Below are 20,909 nucleotides of genomic sequence, written 5' to 3' on the forward strand. Positions count from 1 at the left end.
CACAAGCTCCTTTTTACTATTCACCACCGTATGATCCTTATTCACCCCAATTCCAATCCAATTACTCCCAAGAACCACCACTTCCTTATGTACCATGTCCATATCCATCACCTCAAGAATTACAGGCGCGCCTCAAGGAAACAGTAGATCAATTTCACGCAACCCTTCATCAATTGGAGCAAGAAATAAATCAGTTATCTTTCAGACGTTCGGGTACTCAAGGAATCCTCCTTACTTCATGTGGAGAATCTAATGAAGAACGTAGCATGAAGGAGACACTGGAAACTCCAGTGGACAGTAAGGAGCATGACTTTGTTCTAGAACAATTGGAGGAAGCCCAAATTATCCAAGAAGAAGAAGAGTTGATTGAAGACTTAGGAGACGCTGAACCTCCATGGGAATCCAGAATTGTGGAAAATTCCGTCAAGGACGTTACAATTGATGAGAAGGAGGATAGTGCACGACCCCAAAGCGGGTATTTTATGAAGAACTAGACAGAATGACCCAAGACCCAAGTTTCCTTGAAGATGATAATCACAAGACAAATTCTCTTAGTAATGAACTTGCATCCGCAAGTGAATTCTTTGAGATAGAAGAATCTTCCCCAAGTGAATACGAAGATGATGCTGAGGTAGATTTTTCTCAACCTCCAACTTATGACTTGAGTAATGTTGAGGAAGAATTCGAGGACTTCGATCGTCACATGGTTGAAATTGAAAAGGTTTGCAAGGAAGTGGAAGAATTTACAGAAGACCACAAGGGAGTAGAGCTTGCAAAACAACTGGAAACACCTACCCCAAAGCCATTACCACCCAATACAAACTTCAAGTGGGTAAGATCCTTAGCTTTTATCTTTACTTTTCCACTTGAATATGGTTTTCTTGAAACAGATGGCTAGCTTAGAGCTCTTTGCGGTTTAAGAGCAAAAGGGAAATGACTCACACTCAGAGTTGGTATGCAAGATTCAATGAGGTTTCACACTTTAATTTGAGGCGCAAGGATTGGTGCCAAGCTCAATTGTATGGATCTCGGAAGCTGTTTGGTCACTACAGTGAGAATCCCGATTACTTATCACCCGGCTGGAAAAATGCAGATCAAGACACAAACGGGTGTAAAAGTAATGTTTGGGATCCTGGAATCTGTTCTGACATTCAACACCCCGGAAGCCTGAGAACCTGTTTAAAACTGCTCAAGGGCTTTGCGTGCCTTGTTTATGACCCCGGAGGCTGTTGGCATTCCAAACATTGGTGGATATTTCTAGTTGAATTCAAGCACAAGCCACCATAACAGAAAGCTCATCAAATGTCCAACTTAAGGACTTTAACTAAAAGTGCTAGGTGGGAGACAACCCACCATGGTATGATCATTCCTTTTCTTCAATTTTGATTTTATTTCGTTTTGTTTGTTTTTACATTTTATTTTATTCTATTTTCATTGAAACTGGAATTATTCATATCACCCACATTAGCACTGCATATTGCATACTGCATAATTAAAAAAAAAAAAGCACGCACACGACGCAGCAGCGTCGCTGACGCATCTGTGTCACTAGTGCATTGGGAAGAAAAGCAATTTGAATAGAGAGTCACGCGGGAGCGTGGCTGGAGGCGTGCCTTAGGCACAAACATGCCCACACGACCGCGTCACTGACGCGGCCGCGTCATTTTGAAAATATGCCTCCCACGCATCCGCGTCACCCACACGAACGCGTGGCCCTGTAAAATCGACGTAAATGGGTGTATGGCAGTAAGTTGTGATGGAGTGGGGCTGGAACCAAGCTAGAAGCACAAGCCCTACCACGCGAACGCGTCCCCCACGCGTCTGCATCAATTTTAAAAGAAAGGCCATTCACGCGATCGCGTCAACCACGCGATCGCGTCACCCAGATTTTTGGCACAATGCATTTAAAACAGAGAGTTGCGCAAACGCACGGCTGTACTCGTGCCAATAGCACAAATCAGGCCACGTGATCGCGTGACCCACGCGTCCGCGTCACATGAACTTTTCGCACAACACGCGACCGCGTGACCCATGCGTCCGCGTCACATGCGACACACAATTTTACTAGATCAGCGCCAACTATCTTATCTTTTCTTCCCCAATCCTAATTCTTTCTTCTCCCTTTTCTTCCTCCTTTCTTACTTTCTTTTTCTTCGTTTATTTAACTTTTCATCCTTCTTTTCATTCATTCTATTTTTACTTAATTTATTTGCATACTTTCATTCATTGCATTTTAATTTTGTGCATATTTTTATTTTCTTTTCTAAATTTAATATTTTTTTATTGGTGTTAAATTTTTTTATTCAACTGTTACATCTTTTCTTGAATTATTCTGGTGCATCATGACTTGTTTTATTCTTATTGGATATTATTATTCATAAGTCAATGCTATTCTTTTATGATACTTGCATTCCACTTGCATTGACATGAACTTACACTATCTTGCATTACCCACACTCTCTTCCCCCTTTGTTGCAAATTTTGTACCACTGGTATGCCATGTGCTTCTATTGTTTTCTCACTTGCATGTTGTAGCTACCATGTAATTAAGACACTCATTATTTGGCATTAACCCACCCAGACTTTATTTATTTTCTTATCTTTATTTCTGGATTACTGTTCTTCTTTTCCTCTTCTTTCAGGCTGGCCACCGAGGAAGGGAAACAGAAAACGTTTACATGGGGAGACAAACAAGTCCATCTGCAAAATCTCTAGAGAAAAGCATCAGTTGTAGCAGCCCGTCCACCTGCACATCTCAGCATGCACCGAGGACGGTGCAATCCTTAAGTGTGGGGAGGTCGATACCGATCTCCATGGGTTAGTTATTTTCTTCTCAACACCAATATTTTATTTTCTTTGTTTGTTCATTGTTGCATATGCATGTTTGATTGCATATTTATTTGATTTTGTGCATATTTTACCACTTGGTTAAAGTAATATTTTCTTTTCCAAGAAATTATTTTATAATTTTCACTAATTAGAATTAAAATTTTTATTTGTTAAAGTTGTTTGAAGAAATATTATACTGGAACATGGTTTAGAGCTCGAACACACAAAACCAGTGAGATTTTGAGCCTATTTAGATTGGTTACATTTTATCAACCAATATTTTATTTTTGGTGTGTGGTTTTCTCTCTAAAATTGTGATCATTGTCTTGCTTGATTCTATATTTCCATTATTTGATGTATGCATGCACCTATATGATTGAGGCCTTTATTTCACTGAGCTTACATACCCATATGGCCTTACCCTTTTATTATCCTTTGCAAACCAATTTGAGCCTATTTTACCCCTTTATTCTTTACTTTAGCTCATCACTAACTCTAAGCGAAAAATAATAATGTCCTTAATTTGAATCCTTGGTTAGCTTAGACTAGTGAGAGTGTTCATGATTTAAGTGTGGGGAAAAGTGGGTTTGGAAATGTTTGGTTTAAGAATTGGGTGTTATATATCTTTATGAAAATGTGAAAGAAATGTTTAGGACATGTTCATGCATTCAATAATTTAGAAATATGCATTGAGAAAAACAAAAAAAATTAATTAAAAAAAAAAAGGAGAAAAAAGAGAAAAAAAAGAGAAAATAAGTAAAAGGGGACAAAATACCCCAAAGTAAATGGTGAAAGCAATGCATATGTACTGTACTCGAAATTAGGATGCATGAATATGTGGAAAACATGGTTAATGAATAGTTAGATTTTGTATTCTAATTACATGGATTGGATTAAGTTAGGTGGAAAGTTTAAGTTAATTAAGGATTCAGATTTTAGTCCATTTGGCCAAATACAATCCTACCTTGACCCTAACCCCATTACAACCCTTAAAAGACCTCTTGATATGTGTATCTATGCATTAAATTTTGTTGATTGGTAGAAAAAGAGCAAGCCTTAGAAAGCAAGATTAGCAGAGAACTGAGAGATCGAACCTTAAACACCTGAGCGATTAGAGTGCATACACTTCCAGTGAGGGTTCGATGCTCAATTCTCTGTTCCCAGCTTTCACGAGTTGTTTTCTTTTGCAAGTTTACTTCTACTTCATTTTTTGTGATTTGAATTAGTAAAATCCAGTTCATATTTGTTCTTGAAAGATTTATTTACTTTTAACCAAGTAGGTAGAAACATTTTGCATGTAGTTTCATTCATATAGATAGGTTGCATTTCAAACTTTCTTACTTTCCCCATTCACTCTTATAGCTTCTCTTGAGCTTAGCATGAGGACATGCTAATGTTAAGTGTGGGAAGGTTGATTAACCCCTATTTTATGATGCATCTTGTACTGAAATTTAAGTGTTTTTTATCAAGTCTTCACCCACTTATTCATATATATTGCATGGTTTTACCATTCCTTCCTCATTTTATGAGATTTATGAAAGCATGTTTCCTATGCTTTATTAATATTAATATTAATTATCCCTTATTACCATTTGATGTTGTGATTTGTGTGTTAAGTATTTTCGGGTTTCATAGGGCAGGAATGGCTTAGAGGACAGAAAGGAAACATACAAAAATGGAAGGAAAGCATAAAAATGGAGTTTTGAAAAGAAGGCAGCGACGCGAACGAATGGATGACGCGGCCGCGTGCTTGGCGCAAAACACAATCGACGTGAACGCATGGACGACGTGGACGTGTGACTTGAGCAAAATGCATACGACGCAGACACGTAACTGACGCGTACGCGTGACCAGGAAAAACTCCAGATGACGCGAACGCGTGACCCACGCGCACGCGTGACAGACGCCACGTGCAGAAACTGCAAAAAACGCCCCCAGCGATTTCTGAAACCCTTTTTGGCCCAGATTCAAGTCCAGAAACACACACTAGAGGCTATAAAGTGGGAGAATGCATCCATTCATAGGGAGATCTTCCATTATTGACTTTTCATAATTTAGATGTAGTTTTTAGAGAGAGAGGTTCTCTCATCTCTCTTAAGATTTAGGATTAGGATTCCTCTTAAAGGATTTAAGACTATTCCTTCTCAATTTCCAGGTTTAATGTTCTTTTTATTTATTTTCTCAAATTGGTTTATGAACTCTTATTGTTTAGATTGGTTTTATATTTAATATATTTTGAGGTATTTCAGATTTGACTTTGTTTTGCTTTATTTATATGGATACTTTTAATTTAATTTAGATATTTTCTTCCTTATGACTTTGGTTAAGTAATTGGTAACACTTGAGTTGTCAAACTCAGCGGTGGTTGAAATTGGCAGATTACTAATTGATCTAGATCGCTCTAAAGCTAGTCTTCCAACAGGGATTGACTAGGACTTGAGGATCAAGCTAATTAGTCCACTTGACTTAACAAAGTGGGATTAAAACCCAATTCTCATCACATCTGATAAGGATTACTAGGATAGAAATTCCAAATTCTTATACCTTACCAAGAGATTTTATTTTTGTTAATTTATTTTTCTTGTCATTTAAATTACTTGCTCCTTATTTCAAAAACCCCTAATTTACAAAACTCATGACCAATAATAAGAACACTTCCCTGCAATTTCTTTAGAAGACGACCCAAGGTTTAAATACTTCGGTTATAAAATTTTATTGGGTTTTGTTACTTGTGACAACCAAAACTTTTGTAAGAAAGGAATTCTTGTCGGTCTAGAAGTTATACTTACAACGCAAATTTATTTGTGAGAATTCTAGATCGCGCGAGAGTTCCGCTCTTTCAGTTGCCTGACGCATAGAGGCATGCACGCGCCATGTACATGTGCGCGCCGATGGAGCACGTGAGTCCACTAAAGAGAAATCATGGCCAGCGATTTCTAGCTCATTTTAGGCCCAATGCAACTCATTTCTGATGCTATTGAACCCAAGGATTGAGGGTGGAATGAACCAAGTAGTCATAGTTTAGTTTTCACCATGTTTTAGGGTAGAATTCTAGAGAGAGAAGCTCTCTCTTCTCTCTAGAATTTAGGGTAGTTTGGGTTAATCACTCTCAATTTTCTCTTTCAATTCTTGTTTTGATTTAGTTTCCCTTCTTAATTTCTTGTATTACATCTTTGCTCTTTTAGTTTTACTTGTTCATTTCCTTCATTTTGTTACTTTTATGCTTATGAACCCTTGTTGGATCTTAATTTTCTTTAATGCAAATTTATGTTCCATGTCTCTTTTATGTTGATCTTGATTGTTATTATTGATTTCTTGTTCATGATAGTTATGGGTTCTTTTAATTCTTTCCTTTTATGATGTTTTTTCTTGCACATTAAGTGTTTGATAAAATGTTTTTTCTAGTTTTTGAGTAGTTTTCTTTACTCTTGGCCTAGGCTAAGGGAATTGAGTGACCTTGAGTCATTGGGTCTCATTGAATTGGTGATTTGAGAATCCTTGGTGATCAATTTGATACTCATTGACGCCAACCCACTACTAATCTAATTAGTAGGTAGGTTGGGACTTATGGGTTGATGTGATCAAACCTATTTGACGTTCTTCAAGCCTAGGAGTAGATATTACGTACTTAAGGCTTTGGAAGTATACTTAATAGGTTGGCCTCTCATAATTGTCAATATATGGTTTGTAGACAAGGATGCTGATCTCAATTTACCTATGTCTAGCCAAGAGTTCTTTCTATTTCTTTTATTTAGTTAATTGTTCATTTACTTTTCTTGCCATTTATGTTTTGTTGTCAAATATCAAATCAAACCCCTTGCATCCTCATAGCTAATAATTGAGCATTTCATTGCAATTCCTTGTGAGACGACCCGGAATCCAAATACTCCGGTTAATTCTTATTGGGGTTTATACATGTGACAAAACCAAAATTTAATTTGATGTGAGAGTTGTTTGTTAGTTTGGAACTATGCTTACAATGAAGTTCTAATTTCTACAAGAGAAATTCTAGACCGACAATGATTCTCTCTATCAAATTAATGGCGCCGTTGCCGGGGAGCTCCAATGGTGTTATGTTATCGGCTATTGTATATATGTTAATATGCTTCTTTGCTAGTTTTTGCTTGTTTTAGTAGTTAGTTTTTATTAGTTCTTACTAGTTTTGTTTTTATTTTCTCTTGTTACTATGAATTCTCACCACTTTGGCTATGAATTTGGCTCAAATTATGATGTAGGAAATAGAAGCTACAATGAGGATGTGCATCAAGGAATTGGGAATCAAAGATAGGAGGAGCCTCAAGGCATTGATCAACCTTATTGACAACAACCTCCTCCGGATTCTTATGAGTATAATCCTAATCCTAATGCATATCAATCTAATGGATATGGTGACCCTTATTGTGCTTGTCAACAACCATCACCATATGCCTATGAACCACCTCCTCAACATAATTTTGCACCACCTTACTTACAAGCCCCTTTTTACCAAACACCTCATTATGACCCCAACCCATATCCACCATACCAACCACCTTGTGAACCATATGAACCATATGTAGAACCACCATAATTTTACCACCAATACCCTCAAGAACCACCACCTCACTATTCTTACCAAGATAAATCACCTCCCATGTATGATAACTTTCAACCACAAAATGAATTCCCATTTCCACCACAACCCTCTATGGAAGAATGCCCATATCCATCCATCCAAGAGCCAATGGATCGTCTCAAGGAAATAATGGATCGGCTTCAATCAATAATCCATCAAAAGGAGCAAGAGGAGAGAGCCCAAAAGAATTATGAAGCTATCGAGGCCAACCATTCCAAAATTAAAGCCAACTTGGACTCATGGAACTCATGCAACAAGCAAAGTATCTCCATGGATGAATGTGAGAAATTAACCAAAGAAAGGAGCATGAAGGAGATTTTAGAATCTCAATATGAGGACAAAGAAATGGGGTATGTCTTGCAACAAGTGGAGAGCGAAGAGATTGTTGAAGAAGAAGAAGTGGTTGAAGAGTTAGAGGAAGTTGAACAAGAGGTAGATTTCAAGCTTGAGAGCACTTCCACACCAAGTGGCATTGTTGATGATTTTGTGGAAGTTGTTGAACCTTCTTTCAATGAGCTTGAATTTGTTGTTGAGGAGGATAATGCACAACCTCCTAAGCATATAATGAATGATGAAGAATTGGAAGAAGGTGAGCAAATAACAAATCTTCCTCTTGGAGATGAGCCCACACCAACACATGATCCATTGGTATTTGAAGAATCTTCTCCTCTTGAAATTGAGGAGGATGTTGAGACAAGTTCCACATTACCTCCAAGTTGTGATATGAAGGATGGAGAAGAGCTAGAAGAGGTTGGTGAGGAAGTAATTGGACATGAAGAAGCTTGCCAAGAGGTGGAGGTATTCAAAGAAGAGCACAAGGGAATGGAACTTACAAGACCATTGGAGATGTCCCTTCCTAAGTCACCATCCAATATAACATTCAAGTGGGTAAAATTCTTATCTCTAATCTTTACTTTCCCACTTGAATATGGTTTGATTGAGACGGATGGGTAACTTAGAGCTCTTTGTGGGGTTAACAACAAAAGAAATTGAGTAGTGGGTGGAAATGCCAATCAAGGTTCCCTATGGTTGGAAGCTTAAAGTCTAAGTGCAATGGTTGGTATAGTTCTCAACTAAAGGGGTCTAGGAAGGTGCTTTGGTGTTTACTTGAGAACTCGGATTACTTCTCACCCAATTGGAATTGTGATGATCAACTTGAAGATGGGTGTAGAAACAAGATTTGGGATCCGGGAATAGATGAAGATCAATTTTGGAAGCCCTTAGCTTGTGTGGAACTTCATCAAAGCTTGGTGCCATTGGTTTTGAATTTTGGAGCTTACTTGAAGTTCAAGCGTTGGTGGAAGTTTCAAGATGAGTTCAAGTATAAGCCACCATGACAAGGAGCTTCCCAAATGTCCAACTTAAGGACTTAAACTAAAAGTGCTAGGTGGGAGACACCCACCATGGTAAACTCTTTCCATTCTCTTGTAAATATAATCAATGGATGAATTGGGTTGCCATTGTTATCTTTGTTTGATTAGATTTGTGACTTAAGTTGTAGCTTAGTTGTTATTGAGTAGTATTTTGCTTGTAGTATAAGTTTTATTTTTAGTGTATTTGAAAATTTTTCAAAAAAAAAAAAACCAAACAGATTTGTTGTTAAATTTGATTTGTGGTTGCTTTAGAATGTTTATAGGTTAGGAGAGTGTTAAATTATGTTTTTATGCTTCTTAAAAAAAAAACGGGCATCTGCGTGCGAGCATGCTATGCGCACGCACACCGGTGGTGCATATCGCACTCCTGGTACAAAAACCAGAGAGTTGTGCCAAAGTTGTGCCTACTCTGTGTTCGCTACCCACGCGCAAGCGTGCATGATGTGTACGCGTCGGTCACCATCTTCACATCCGCGCGTATGCGTGCTATGCGCGTACGCGTCGCTTGTCCCGCCTGCCCACCCACGCGCACGCGTGCTGTGCGCGTACGCGTCGGTTCCGCACCCTGCTTCCCCTGTTTTCCGCTCTGTTTTCTTTCTCTTTCTTTCTTCCTTCTTCTTTCTTCTTCTTTCTTCCTTTCTTACTTTCTTTCCTTTCTTCTTTTCTTTTCAAAATTCCACTGGTTTATTTTTCTTATTTTCATTCTCCTCTATATGTTGCATTTGCATATGACCCATTGCATTTTAATTTTGTTTTTATAGCTTGTTCCTATTTTCTTTTCTAAGTTTCTTGTTTTAATAATGGTGTTGGATTCTTATATTCAATGATTGAGAATTTTTTGGTTAATCTTGGTGCTTTGTGACTTGTTTGACATTAATTGTACTATTTGCTCTACACACAAGATTAGTGCTTTAGTCCTTCCTAACTCAAGATCCCTTGTTTTTATACATTGTTGTCATTGTGTTAGGATAGGGCCAAATACTCTCATGCTTATCCCTAATCTTATTTGTGTCAATTATTGATTAAGCTTGATGCAACATGCTCTTCATGATTATGAACTTATGCTTTGACTTTCCTCTTGCATCAAGTATTAATTGATATGCCTTTGCCTATATTGTTTTCTCACTTACATGCGTAGCTAACATGTAGTGAGAACCTTACTCTTATTTGGTATTAGTCCCTGCCTATGTTCTATTGCTTTGATATCTTTGTTGTAGGCTTAATTCTCTTTCTTTTTCTTTCCTTTTAGGTTGGCCACCAAAAAGAAAAGGAATGAGAAAGCTTCTAAATGGGGCAACAAACAAGTTCACCCGCACAACCCTTTGAAGGAGCTCATCAATTGTAGCAACCCATCCACCTTGCTCTTCTTTGCATGCACCGAGGACGGTGCAAATTTCTAAGTGTGGTGAGGTCGTCCGACCGACCTCCATGGGTAACAACTTCCTTTTTCAACACCAATTCTTAATTTTTGTCCTTGTTAGTTAGTTGTTGCATTGCATGTTAGTTAGAATTTGTACATATTTTACCACTTCTTTTTATGTTAGGACTACTTAGTTAGGGTGATGATTTCTTTTCCAAGAAAAATTGTTTTTAGGGCACCCTACCAATTTGAAAAAATTTTCTTGTTGAACTTGCTTGAAGAATGTATTTTGGAACATAGTTTTTGAGCTAAGAACACAAGCCTGTGAGTTTTGAGCCCAATTGTGTGGTTACATCATATAACCACTTATTTCCATTCTTGTGTGCATTATTCCCTTTCTATGATTGTAATCTTTGACTTGTTTGATTCTTTATGTCCATTATTCCATGTATACATGCATTTATATGATTGAGGCCATCATTTCATTTAGCTCACTTACCCAAATAGCCTACCTTTCATCAACCATTGTTAGCCAATTTTGAGCATATTTAATCCCTTTTGTTCTTAATGTTAGCACATCATTACCCCTAAGTGAAAAACAATAAATATCCCTTAATTTGGATCTTTGATTAGCTTAGGCTAGTGAGGGTGTGTAACATTTGGGTATGGGAAACATGGGACATTGGTTGAGGTAAAAGTGTAATTTTTATTTTTGTTAAAAATATTGAGAATTGGGTACATATTCATGCACCATATGTAAAACCATATGCATTGATACGTTTGTATATACTTTTGAAAAAAAAAAGATGTGTGTAGAAATATATATATATATATATATAAAACAAAAAAATGCAATAAAAAGGGGACAAAAATGCCCCAAAGTAAAGTTCAATAAAAATTAATGCATATGGAATGTTAATTAAAGAGAATGCATGAGTATGTGAAAAAGTGGGAATCATGGGTAGCTAGGCATTGAATTAGAATTGTATAGGTTGTTATATGTGTTTGGTGAGAGCTTAGACTAATCAAAGATTCAAATTTCAAGCTCACTTGACCATATGCATCCTACCTTGACCTTAGCCCCATTACAACCTATGAATAAGTCCTCATGATGAATGTATGCATGCATTGAATAATTGTTGATTGTTAGATGAAAAACAAATCTTAGAAAGCATGAGTAGAAGAGAATTAAGTGAATCGACCCTATACACTAGAGGGACTAGAGCGGATACACATCCGGTGAGGGTTTGATGCTCAATTCCTTGTTCCCGTCTTTCATGAGCTTTCTTCTTGCAAGTCTATTTGAACTTCAATTTGATATTTGAATTGGTAGAGTTTGTGAGTCGTCATATGACCTTTTCCCTACTTGCTTATATATGTTCTTGGAGATTGATTTATTTTTGACCAAGTAGGTAGAATCATTTTGCATTTAGTTGTATTCATATAGATAGGTGCATATAGTTTATTTGCATTGAATAAATGTTCATACCCCTTTTCTTGTCTTTCTTTATTCTTAGTATGAGGACATGCTTGGTTTAAGTGTGGGGAGATTTGATAAATCCCAATTTTGTGGTTTATCTTGTACTTAATTTGGGGGATTTTATCACCTTTTCTCACATTTATTTAATGAAATAGCATGGTTTTGCAATTCTCCCTTTATTTGTGCTTAAATGTGAAAACATGCTTTTTAGGCCCTAAAATTGGTGATTTTAATTCACTTTAATTCCATTCGATGCCTTGATATATTTGTTGAGTGATTTCAGGTCCATAAGGCAAGTATTGGATGGAAGAAGTGAGGAGAAAAGCATGTGAAGTGGGAGAACTCATGAAGAAATGAAGGACCATAAAGCTATCAAGTCTGACCTCTTCGAACTCAATCGACCATAACTTGAGCTACAAAGATCTAAATGAGGCAGTTCTAGTTTTGTTAGAAACCTAACATCCGGGGCTTCGAAATAATATAAAATTTGCCATATGTTGCCTGACGCATAGGGGCGCGCACGCGCCATGTACGCGTGTGCGACGGTGGAGCACGTCGATCCACTAAAGAGAAAACGTGGCCAGCGATTTCTAGCTCATTTTGGGCCCAATCCAACTCATTTCTGATGCTATTGAACCCAAGGATTGAGGGGGGAATGAAGCAAGTAGTCATAGTTTAGTTTTCATCATGTTTTAGGGTAGAATTCTAGAGAGAGAAGCTCTCTCATTTCTCTAGAATTTAGGGTAGTTTAGGTTAATCACTCTCAATTTTCTCTTTCAATTCTTGTTTTGATTTAGTTTTCCTTCTTAATTTCTTGTATTACATCTTTGCTCTTTTAGTTTTACTTGTTCATTTCCTTCATTTTGTTACTTTTATGCTTATGAACCCTTGTTGGATCTTAATTTTCTTTAATGCAAATTTATGTTCCATGTCTCTTTTATGTTGATCTTGATTGTTATTATTGATTTCTTGTTCATGATAGTTATGGGTTCTTTTAATTCTTGCATTTTACGATGTTTACTTTTCTTGCACACTAAGTGTTTGATAAAATATTTCTACTAGTTTTTGAGTAGTTTTCTTTACTCTTGGCCTAGGCTAAGGGAATTGAGTGACCTTGAGTCATTGGATCTCATTGAATTGGTGATTTGAGAACCCTTGGTGATCAATTTGATACTTATTGACGCCAACACACTACTAATCTAATTAGTAGGTAGGTTGGGACTTATAGGTTGATGTGATCAAACCTATTTGACGTACTTCAAGCCTAGGAGTAGATATTACGTACTTAAGGCTTTGGAAGTAGAGTTAATAGGTTGGCCTCTGATAATTGTCAATATATGGTATGTAGACAAGGATGGTGATCTCAATTTACCTATGTCTAGCCAAGAGTTCTTTCTATTTCTTTTATTTAGTTAATTGTTCATTTACTTTTCTTGCCATTTATGTTTTCTTGTCAAATATCAAATCAAACCCCTTGCATCCTCATAGCTAATAATTGAGCATTTCATTGCAATTCCTTGTGAGATGACCTGGAGTCCAAATACTCCGGTTAATTCTTATTGGGGTTTGTACATGTGACAAAACCAGTCTTCCATGACCCTAGGAGGTATTTCCTCCAATGTAGTCCCCGACCGTAGAGTGATTTCGTTGAGACCGCCCTTGGGGTTTGGAAGGGGTTGGGATGGAAGGTTAGAGGAGCTTGAGGGTTGGTTGGTGTTATTGTTGGAGGAGGACATGGACATCTTTGAAATCATGTCGGTGAGATTGGCCAATTGAGCGCCTAAGGCATCGAATTGAGCCTTGTTGCTCTCGTCCCGTTTCTCTATAGTGGCTCTAAGCTCATCAACTTGATTGGTGGAAGATGAAGAGGTTTGGTTGGATTGTTGTCTATGGTGCGGTGCTTAGTATTTGGTGTAGTTGTTTTGGTTTTGGTTATAGTGATTTTGGTTGGCTTGGTGATTGTTGTTGTTATGGTGGTATTGAGATGAAGATTGGTTGTTGTTATAATGAGAAGAAGAGTTATTCCATTTTTGGTTTTGATTGCTCCCTTGGGCGTTATCCCTCCACCCTTGATTTTGATTACTACTATGAGAGTAGTTGTTTTGGCCTTGAGAAGGATAGGGCGGACGGTTGTTGTAATTCACATTGGCCATGGCAAGGGCATGCTCCTCTTGAATTTGATGACATTGATCGGTGTAATGTGTGGTGCTAGAGCACAAACCACAAATTCTAGGAGGGCCTTCAAGTTGAGCAACTTGGGGTGGGACTTTGATGAGCGGATAATTTATATGCTTTTTGACATTGTTTTTAGTATGTTTTTAGTAGGATCTAGTTACTTTTAGGGATGTTTACATTAGTTTTTATGTTAAATTCACATTTCTGGACTTTACTATGAGTTTGTGTGTTTTTCTGTGATTTCAGGTATTTTCTGGCTGAAATTGAGGGACTTGAGTAGAAATCAGATTCAGAGGTTGAAGAAGAACTGCTGATGCTGTTGGATTCTGACCTCCCTGCACTCAAAGTGGATTTTCTGGAGCTATAGAACTCGAAATGGCGCGCTTCCAATTGCGTTGGAAAGTAGACCTCCAGGGCTTTCCAGCAATATATAATAGTCCATACTTTGGCCAATAATAGACGACGTAAACTGGCGTTCAACGCCAGCTTTCTGCCCAAATCTGGCGTCCAGCGCCAAAAAGGAGCCAAAACCAGAGTTGAACGCCCAAACTGGCACAAAAACTGGCGTTCAACTCCAAGAAGGACCTCTACACGTGCAACACTCAACCTCAGCCCAAGCACACACTAAGTTGGCCCCGGAAGTGGATTTATGCATCAATTACTTACTCATGTAAACCCTCGTAGCTAGTTTATTATAAATAGGACCTTTCACTATTGTATTAGACGTCTTTTTGACAATCGTTGGATGCCTGGTTCTTAGATCAGAGGGGCTGGCTATTCAGCCATGCCTGGACCTTTCACTTATGTATTTTTAATGGTAGAGTTTCTACACTCCATAGATTAAGGTGTGGAGCTCTGCTGTTCCTCAAAGATTAATGCAAAGTACTACTGTTTTCTATTCAATTCATCTTATTTCGCTTCTAAGATATTCATTCGCACTTCAACCTGAATGTGATGAACGTGACAATCATCATCATTCCCTATGAACGCGTGCCTGACAACCACTCCCGTTCTACCTTCGACTGAATGAGTATCTCTTAGATCTCTTAATCAGAATCTTCGTGGCATAAGCTAGAATGATGGCGGCATTCAAGAGAATCCAGAAAGTCTAAACCTTGTCTATGGTATTCCGAGTAGGATTCAATGAATGAATGACTGTGACGAGCTCCAAACTCGCAATTGCAGGGCGTTAGTGACAGACGCAAAAGGATAGTAAATCCTATTCCAGCATGATCGAGAACCGACAGATGAATAGTCGTGCCGTGACAGGGTGCGTTGACCATTTTCAATGAGAGGATAAGATGAAGCCATTGACAAGGGTGATGCCTCCAGACAATTAGCCGTGTCGTGAGAGGGCATTGGATCATTTTCCCGAGAGATGACCGAAAGTAGCCATTGACAGTGGTGATGTATCACATAAAGCCAGCCATGGAAAGGAGTAAGACTGATTGGATGAAGATAGCAGGAAAGCAGAGGTTCAGAGGAATGAGAGCATCTCCATTCGCTTATCTGAAATTCCTACCAACGAATTACATAAGTATTTCTATCCCTATTTTATTATATTAAATTCGAAAACACCATTATCAATTTATATCTACCTAACTGAGATTTGCAAGGTGACCATAGCTTGCTTCATACCAACAATCTTCGTGGGATTCGACCCTTACTCACGTAAGGTATTACTTGGATGACCCAGTGCACTTGCTGGTCAGTTACACGGAGTTGTGAACCGTGGTTTTGGCATCATGTTTTTGGCGCCATTTCCAGGGAAAGAAAGAGCAATGAACTTTACATAATTAAAGTGTAATCACGATTCCGCGTACCAAGATTTTGGCGCCGTTGCCGGGGATTGTTCGAGTATGGACAACTGACGGTTCATCCTATTGCTCAGATTAGGTAATTTTCTTTTTATTTTCTTTTCAAAAATTTTTCAAAAATCTTTCAAAAATTTTTCTTTTATTTTTGAAAAAAAAATATTTTATTCAAAATTTTTAAAGAATGAATTCTAGTGTTTCATGAAGCATGTGAAGCCTGGCTGGCTGTAAAGCCATGTCTAAATTCTTTTGGATTGAGACTTCCAAACCATCAGCATAGAGGCAAGTTACTTCGATAAGTAATGAGCAATATATTCTCTTATGTTACATGCTGAAGCTTGGCTGGCCATTGGCCATGTCTAGTGTTTTGGACCGGAGCTTTCATTGAAAGCTTGGCTGGCTAGTGAGCCATGTCTAATTCCTGGACTGAAGCTTTAGACTAAGAATGCAAGATTCCTGGAATTCATGTTAAAAATTTTGGAATCCTTATTCTTTATTTTTCATATAATTTTCGAAAAAAATCCAAAAAAAATTAGAAAATCATAAAAATCAAAAACATTTTTTGTGTTTCTTGTTTGAGTCATGAGTCATATCATAAGTTTGGTGTCATTTGCATGTGCATCTTGCATTTGTCGAAAATTTCATGCATTCATAGTGTTCTTCATGATCTTCAAGTTGTTCTTGGTAAGTCTTCTTGTTTGATCTTGATGATTTTTTGTTTTGTGTTGTATGGTGTTTTTCATATGCATTCTTGAATTCTTAGTGCATAAGCATTAAAGAATTCTAAGTTTGGTGTCTTGCATGTTTTCTTTGCATTAAAAATTTTTCAAAATTGTGTCTATGATGTTCATCTTGACATTCAAAGTGTTCTTGGTGTTCATCTTGACATTCATAGCATTCTTGCATGCATTCATTGTTTTGATACATAACTTTCATGCATTGCATCATTTTTCCTATTTTTCTCTCTCATCATAAAAATTTCAAAAAATCAAAAAAATATCTTTCCCATTTTCTCTCATCAAATTCGAAAATTTGGATTGACTTTTTCAAAAATTTTTAAAATCAAATTGTTTCTCATGAGTCAAATCAAATTTTCAATTTGAAAATCTTATCTTTTTCAAAATCTTTTTCAAAAATCAAATCTTTTTCAAAATTCTTAGTTATTTTCGAAAATTTCAAAAATATTTTTCAAAAATCTTTTTCTTATTTTTATATCAAATTTTCGAAAATAACATAATCAATTAATGTTTTGATTCAAAAATTTGAAGTTTGTTACTTGCTTGTTAAGAAAGATTCAAACTTTAAGTTCTAGAATCATATCTTGTGATTTCTTATGAATCAAGTCATTAATTGTGATTTTAAAAATCAAATCTTTTTTCAAAAACTAATTTCTATCATATCTTTTCAAAAATATCTTCTCATCTTATCTTTTTCAAAAAGTTGGTTTCAAAATATCTTTTCTAACCTCCTAACTTCTTATCTTTTCAAAATTTGTTTCAACTAACTAACTAACTTTTTGTTTGTTTCTTAACTTTTTCAAAACTACCTAACTAACTCTCTAATTTTCGAAAATATCTTCCCTCTTTTTCAAAAATTTCTTGTTAATTAACTAATTATTCTTATTTTTATTTTTGATTTTAAAAATTTTCGAAAAATACTAACATTTTTCGAAAACCATTTTCGAAAATCACTAACTCTTTTTCAAAAATATTTTTCGAAAATTCTCCCTCTCTCATCTCATTCTATTTATTTATTCATCTACTAACATCTCATCTCACATCTCTACCCTCCTCACAGTTGTGTTTCTTCCATTCCATTACATTCTTTATCTCCCTCTTTTCTTTCACTCACAAAGGAATCCCTATACTGTGGTATAAAGGATTTCTATTATTATTATTTTTCTGTGCCCTCTTCTTTGTCATATGAGCAGGAGCAAGGACAAGAACATTCTTGTGGAAGCAGATCCAGAACCTGAAAGGACTCTGAAAAGGAAACTAAGAGAAGCTAAAATACAACAATCCAGAGATAACCTTTCAGAAATTTTCGAACAGGAAGAGGAGATGGCAGCCGAAAATAATAATAATATAAGGAAGATGCTTGGTGACTTCACTGCACCTAATTCCAATTTACATGGAAGAAGCATCTCCATCCCTGCCATTGGAGCAAACAACTTTGAGCTGAAACCTCAATTAGTTTCTCTGATGCAGCAAAACTGCAAGTTTCATGGACTTCCATCTGAAGATCCTTTTCAGTTCTTAACTGAATTCTTGCAGATATGTGATACTGTTAAGACTAATGCAGTAGATCCTGAAGTCTACAGGCTCATGCTTTTCCCTTTTACTGTAAGAGACAGAGCTAGATTATGGTTGGATTCTCAACCCAAAGACAGCCTGAACTCTTGGGATAAGTTGGTCACGCCATGTACGCGTGCGTGTCGGTGTGGATTTCTCTAATCCGCGCGGATGCGCCAATCTTCGCGCGCCACTTCCAGCTGCCCAAACCCACGCGTGCGCGCGAGGTGCGCGTGCGCGCCCATGCTGAGATTCCCAAAATCCAAATCTTCATGTTCCTTCCACTTGTGCATTCTTTCTTTCTCTCTTCTAGGCCATTCTTGCCCTATAAATTCTGAAATCACTCAACAAACATGTCACGACATCGAATGGTAATAAAAGAGGATCAAAATATAGCAATTCTAAGGCAAAAGAAGCATGTTTTCCATCATGAAGCAATATTAGGAAGAGAACACAAAACCATGTAATTCTTGTGAATAAGTGTGAAAAATATTGACAAAACCCCTCAAATTCTACACAATATAAACCACAAAATTGGGGTTTATCAGTCTCCTCTTCATTCTTGTTTTCAGGCTTTTCTGCAACTCTTTTTTCTTGGTTGCTCTGGCTTGGGGTTGCTTCTTCTACAAATTTTCTGCTTCTAAGTGTGATGGCCTTGCATTCCCCTCTTGGGTTAGCCATGGTATCATTGGAAAAGGTATGTGTAGACATAGGAATTTTCTTGGATAGAATTCCTAATTGTGCTTCCAATTTTGAAATAGCTACGCCTTGATTCTTCAGATTTGATCTGTACTCTTCATGGTTGGCATCTATCCTCTTATCAGCTTGTGTTTGTCTCTCCAAAAGAGTGGAAATAGCTCCTGTCAGCTGTGATGACAGTTGTGCTATTGCAGCTTCTACTCTCTCAAAGTTGCTTTTGATCTCACTTGGTTGCATGGTTGAGGTTGATGTGTCTTGATGGTGGTTGTTGTGTATTTGTTGAGTAGAATGATATGATGTATTTTTTGCATTATGGTAGGATCTATTATTGCTTGATTGATGGTTGGGATTGTAATTGTGGTATTGATTGGCTTGGTATGGCTTGGTATGATCTTGATTGTGGCTTTGTTGGTTCCCCCACCCAAAATTTGGGTGGTTCTTCCAACCTCCGTTGTATGTCTTGGAGTTTGGATCATATGGTGGTCTAGAATTGTTCACATAGTTGGCTTGCTCCCATTCACATTCAACTTCTGGTGCATTTCCTTCCTGTTGGGGGGCTTGGGCTTGAATGGCTGAGACTTGATTACTCTCCATCTTCTTGGTCAAGGCTGCTAGTTGTGCAGTGATAAGTTTGTTTTGGGCCAGCAAGACATCCATTGAATTGAGCTTCATTACTCTTCTCTTTTGAGTTCTGTCTAAAGCATAGAAGTACTCATTCTCAGCAACAGTCTCTCTGACATCTATGGCTTCTTCAATGGTTTTCGTCTTGTTGTGTGAGCCTCCAGAAGAATGATCTACTACTTGCTTTGACTCATATGTCAGCCCTTCATAGAAGATGTGTAGTTGCACCCACTTATTGAACATATCCGGTGGGCATTTCCTTGTCAAATCTTTGAACCTCTCCCAGGCCTCATAAAGTGTTTCACCATCTTACTGTCTGAAAGTTTGCACCTCAGTACTTAGCCTGTTGACTCTCTGTGGATGGTAAAATCTTGCTAGAATTTTGTTTATAACATCATCCCATATGGTTAAGCTCTCCTTGGGGAATGCTTCCAACCACTTTGCTGCCTTATCTCTGAGTGAGAAAGGGAACAAAAGTAGCTTGTAGGTGTCAGGGTGTACACCATTGGACTTTACAGTGTCACAAATCCTCAAGAATGTAGTGAGATGTTAGTTTGGGTCCTCCTAGGCTCCTCCTCCATATGAACCGTTATTCTGGACAAGTGTGATGAGTTGAGGTTTCAACTCAAAGTTGTTATCATGGATTGTTGGTTTGAGGATGCTACTGCCACAGTTTCCTAGATTTAGGTTGATATAGGAGCCTAAGACTCTCCTCTCTTGCCCATCATGATTTCCAGCATCTCCCCCAACATTGTCTTGCACTTCATCATCCGTGGTGGTTCTCGGATCTTCCTCTACTGGTTCCTCTCCAACTATGCCTTTGCCTCTTGCTTCCCTCCTTAATCTATGAAAGGTCTTCTCAGTTTCACTATCAAAAGAGGATGAAGTTTTTCCCCTTCTACCTGTCATACATTCAACAAACAGCAAGTAGAGGACAAGTGAAGAATCACTATAGTTAAGATTAGTGGTTAACTTGGTTAATGCAATTAATCAAACAGTTAGAAGAATGGAAATATGAATAATGAATAACTAAAATAATCAAAGTAAAAACAAAGAAAATAGAGTGGACAGAAAAATAAAGAGCTAAAAAGAAAATAACAAGGTAATAAAAAATGCTTAATCTAGCTCTCCAATCAATTTAATCATTGTCAAATTCAAACCAATCCCCGGCAACGGTGCCATAAAACTTGATGAGCCAAATTCACTCCCCATATAAAAATAGTGAATCCGTTCTTTTGGCAAGCGCACCAAAATTATCGTCAAGTAATAACCCATAGTGGAGTGGGATCGTATCCACAGAGATTGGTAGATTTGAGCAATTTTAATCAATTGGTGAATTAGTCAAGCTAAGTAGAATAGATTATAATTGCAGAATTGTAAATGTGCAGAAATATAAATGACTTAAAAGTAAAGGAAAGCAGTAAATGACAGAATTGGAAATGGCAAGAAGGTAAAGAGCAGAAACTTAAATGACTTAATTGTAAATGGGAATGGGGAATTGCAGAATGTAAAGAAAGCTATAAAGAAAGTGAAAGATAAGAATAAGGAAATTGATTGAGATCAGGAGATGTTGTCTCTTTGGATTAAATCCAGCTCATATCCTCTTCAATCATGCAACTCATTGACTTCTTGGCAATCATGATTGATTGAGC

At 37.3% G+C, this 20,909-nt stretch overlaps 1 non-coding gene across 1 annotated transcript; it reads left to right on the top strand.

Annotated features, from left to right (window-relative positions):
• Window positions 1-19,495: 19,495 nt before the first annotated feature.
• Window positions 19,496-19,602, top strand: LOC112738741 (small nucleolar RNA R71). The gene has a single exon (XR_003169684.1). It is a non-coding gene; the product is annotated as a small nucleolar RNA R71 (small nucleolar RNA).
• The last annotated feature ends 1,307 nt before the right edge of the window (window positions 19,603-20,909 follow it).

The sequence above is a fragment of the Arachis hypogaea genome, chromosome 13 (genome assembly GCF_003086295.3).
Source record: "Arachis hypogaea cultivar Tifrunner chromosome 13, arahy.Tifrunner.gnm2.J5K5, whole genome shotgun sequence".
Classification (NCBI taxonomy): Eukaryota; Viridiplantae; Streptophyta; class Magnoliopsida; order Fabales; family Fabaceae; genus Arachis; species Arachis hypogaea.